Raw genomic sequence first — 4,420 nt, 5'->3', positions numbered from 1 at the left:
CGCGCATCAGGTCTCTTGAGTTCCACTTCACTTTCTGCCATTAAAGTGGTATCATCCGCATATCTAAGGTTGTTGATACGTTTTCCAGCAGTCTTCACTCCAGCTGAAGACTCGTCCAGACCGGCCTTCCTCATGATGCACTCTGCATATAGGTTAAATAGGCAGGGCGACAGAATGCAGCCTTGCCTCACTCCTTTCTCGATCGGAAACCAATCAGTAAGACCATGCCCAGTTCTGACTGTGGCCTCTTGCCCTTCATACAGGTTCCTGAGGAGACAGATGAGGTGAGGCAGCTCGAATATCAGAAAGTTCCAAGTAGAATCGTAAGGCTCCAAAGAGAGAAGATTCTGGGCGTCACGGTCAGTTGTTACTGTCCCACTGAGAAACACTTCGTGGGTATTCAGTATTAATTTTTCAGCAAAGGTGCAGAAATGGTAGAACCACATGACCCTGCTTGTATCCCAGCTTCAGGCACTGGACCTTGTCCTTGAAGTATGTGAGAGGCCATAACTTAGTTTCAGAGCCAACAGTACCACAGCGCCAAATGCCTAGCCTTGAAGATTCTATTGGAATTTTGAAAAAATTCCTGGATTTGAGCAAGGCACTAGTTTTTACCCTTTCTTCACTCACTGCAATGACAACGACAGGGCGGTTGTCAACAAGAAAACAGTCACCGACTTTCACATCCTGTTGCACTTGTTTGGCAGAGATGTGAGCACAGTGCCGCACCTCAGACATCCTTCTGCTAAGCTGTGCGAGTGGTCTGTTTGTTGATCGAAGCATTTTTTTTACCTTTCCGAGGTAGTTCTCAAAGGGAAAGGCACTGAACTCGTCAAGAGTGCCATGCTGTAGGCACTGCTCTGCCAAATGGGAAAGGGTGCGCACATTATATACAAGCTGTTTTGATCCGTAGAGCTTTCCAAATTCATGTACAAAGTATATCAACAAACCCTTGGCAAACTCGTTCATGGTCACATGGTGCTCAGGAGAGGCAAGTACTCGGACAGCAACATGTAAAATCATGAAGTGCTTGTAAAGCGCTTCGTCCAAAATGGGCTTGAGTGCTACAGGTCCCACATATAACAGAAATGTGCGGAACTCCGTAGCTTTCCATCGGTCGAGTTCTTCAGTTCTCCTGGGTTTCCGCTGAAAGCACCTCGGGAAGGCTGTGGCTGCTTCTCGAAGCCGATCATTCAACTCACTTCGCTGAACTCAGCCCAGTCTTGTGGCATGTCCTGGGGAGACCCAGCTTCGAAGAAGTCGTCGCATCACCCCCAGGCATACGAGGTGCATGTATACTCAGTCGGAAAAGGTTTGGTTTAGTTTGTGGGGTTTAACGTCCCAAAGCAACTCTGGCTATGAGAGACGCCGTAGTGGAGGACTCCGGAAATTTCGACCACCTGGGGTTCTTTAACGTGCACTGCCATCGCACAGCACACGGGCGCCTTGCTTTTCGCCTCCATCGAAAAGCTGCCGCCGAAGATTCCACCATGTCTATGTCTAAGGATGTAAATGGTGAGATACCATTATGGTGCCGTTGATCTTCTTGGGCCCGAAATGATGTGTCAGTACGTTATTCTGCGTTCAGGTCAGGGAATGTGAGCCTGTTTTCTACGTAGTGGCCTTTTTGGATGCACCGCTCGCAGCCATGGTACCCAGTGTGACCAGTTATCACCTTGACGAAACTCCTTGCTGGAGCATCACATATAACAGCTGTAAGGCTCACCTCACACAAACCCCTTTTATAACGAGTCCTCTGTCACTGAGGTTGCGGACTTCTTCTACAAAAGGGGCAAGGAAGTCCTCAAGGCAGGGCGGCTTTCCTGTGCCACAGTACACGCTCACCATAAATGGTTCTAGCCCTTTCACGTTTGTGATACGGCATAGTATTGGCCAAAGAGCAGTCTGCTTGCTCTTGTGCAGAGGAAGGCCGTCGATGTTGGCATGCAGCTTGATACATTCAGGCACTGGACCATGCTGAAGTGCCTGCTGAATGCACTCTTCAAGGCCGAAGTGCACAAAAGAATTATCATTCTGCAAACTTGCTTTTCTCTGCGTCTGCATGACAGTTCTGGCGTCTTTTGGCAGCTCTGCAATCCCATGTCGACGGCAGAAACCAAGAACATCATTTAGGCATGCGTGAGTCATGTTGTGCCTGCGAGCTATAACAGCAAGCTCCTGTTCTATCGATAGGTGGTCCCCATCATGAGACTCGCTCACTTTCTCGTTCCCGAGAAATGAGTACTCCTTCCCTGAGGGAGAGTTACCTAAAAAACTGTCCTCACTGCCTGAGCTGCTCTCTGATGAATACCCTGGCTTGCTCAGGTCAGCCTCCACTATTTGGAGGGGCGAGTGTTCCCAGCTATCTGCTGATAGCGGTGGGGGTCTGTATCCGCTGCTGCTGGGGCCAGCCCCGTCGGCGCCGACCTGCAGCGGCGAAACTGGTCCGCTGTCATTGGAGCCAACCGCGCCCAAGCTGACTTGTAGCGGTGGACTTCGCACGCTGTCACTGGTGCAAGCGCCGTCGTCGATGCTCATCTCGACGCTTCTCGGTCGCTTGCTACGCCTAGCGGGAGATTCCGCTGGTGCTCGCTCGATGCCGAGCTCTGCCAAGGCTTCCTTGAACTCATTGTGGAGCGCGAAAGAGGCTGTTCAGCTCCGAAGTGCCAAAAAGTATGCCAGAAAGACAAACAAGAGACAAAGGCGATGGTCCCAGGCTCCCAGATAACAAAATGGAAATTACTCCGTAGCCCTCCACTACGGCTCCTTTTTCTCTCTTCCGACTTTCACTCCCACCTCCCTCCCTTCCCTTACGGCGCGGTTGAGGTGTCCACAGAAAACAAGTGAGACAGTTACTGCGCCTTTCCCTTCCTACAAATCAATCAATCAATCAATCAAAGGATTGGACTGGATTGGATTGATGTAGAACTTGTTGCTGGGCTAGTTGGTTCATGATCGTACGATCGTACGGGGAAAGTAAGCGCAAAAAAAAAAGACAAACACAAGAGAGGATACAGGACAACGGGCTACTGTACAACTGTAGCGCGTTGTCCTGTATCCTCTCTTGTGTTTGTCTCTTTTTTTTGCGCTTACTTTCCCCGTACGATCGTACGATCATGAACCAACTAGCCCAGCAACAAGTTCTACATCAATCAATCAATCAACGCGCTACAGTCAAGGTCAATGTACAACTGGTCGCGCAACTTGGAAGAAAACGCGTGCAGCTGCCTACTGCCAGCGGCATCAACTCGATGATGAGGGCTCCTGCGAACTGTGAGGCAAATTACTAGCGCACAGAAAATAAGATCTGCCAGAACTCCAAAGAATTAGAAAGTAAACATAATATTCTCGCTCAGGAATGAATGCAATTTTTGTTTCTTGCGTAAGAAAAAAACGTGTCACATTTTTAATAATATTTTAACTTGTTTCTAACGGCCTCTCTCGGCCACTTATTATCCGCTGCGTAGTTGCCCAAAGCTCAGATTATAGTGCCTAGAATATACTTGCTAGTGTGTCGAGCGCGCCGGCTGGGATGGCTCGGAGAGCAATGAAAGCCGCCGGCGGCCGCATAGCGGCGCTGTGGTGCGAGAGGGTGCGAATATTATGTTTACTTTCTAGTTCTTTGGAGTTCTGGCAGATCTCATTTTCGGTGCGCTAGTAATTTGCCTCACAGTTCGCAGGAGCCCTCATCATCGAGTTGATGCCGCTGGCAGTAGGCAGCTGCACGCGTTTTCTTCCAAGTTGCGCGACCAGTTGTACATTAACCTTGGAAACTCTTACCTAGAGGGAAAGCTGTGCTGCCGTCTATGGGAGTTTACATGGAGTTTTCAGACGGCCAGTTCAGCCACCATGGGCGCTCAAAGCATCATGGGCCGGAGAGCTACCGAGTGCAGAACTACAACTTTTGGCCAAAACTAATGCAAAGATAAGCGTTGTTCTACCGTAAATAATGTCCTAAGATTGAATATTGTGACTATAAATTGCAAAAAGAGATAAAAACAGCATGTCAGTGTGATATTTATTCGATATAAGCGATGGCTCTTTCTCCTATTGGCTTAGTTTTGAGCAGCACAAATACCAATATTTCGCACTTCATAGGCAAAATTTGAAACAGAAAAATGTTATAAAAATATTTATGGTTGTACAATCACTTCAGGAAGTTTTTAGTGGCATTTCGGGAAACAAAAACCATTTATTGGCGACGTCTGCTTTTGCGCCTTCGCTACTATGGCTTTCGCGGTCTATGTACGCACCTTAAAATGATGATGATGACGACAAAGAAACATTGCAGTAACGCCACTCCACGTACCCGAGAAAAACCGACTGTCCCGCAACAAGTAGCACACCGGCCCATGATTCTTTGCGCGCCCATGGTGGCTGAAGGGCAGCGCCCTCAGCTTTTCTATGCCTATACCTCGCA

At 48.7% G+C, this 4,420-nt stretch overlaps 1 pseudogene; it reads right to left on the bottom strand.

Moving 5' to 3' along the window:
- Positions 1-248: 248 nt before the first annotated feature.
- LOC146182341 (uncharacterized) lies at positions 249-2,538 on the bottom strand (annotated as a pseudogene).
- Positions 2,539-4,420: the final 1,882 nt, after the last annotated feature.

Source organism: Amblyomma maculatum, chromosome 8 (assembly GCF_055883805.1).
Source record: "Amblyomma maculatum isolate TAMU_Amacu chromosome 8, ASM5588380v1, whole genome shotgun sequence".
NCBI classification, from domain to species: domain Eukaryota; kingdom Metazoa; phylum Arthropoda; class Arachnida; order Ixodida; family Ixodidae; genus Amblyomma; species Amblyomma maculatum.
Note: the sequence above shows the minus strand (reverse complement) of the source record. Positions and strands in the feature narration are given on the sequence as shown.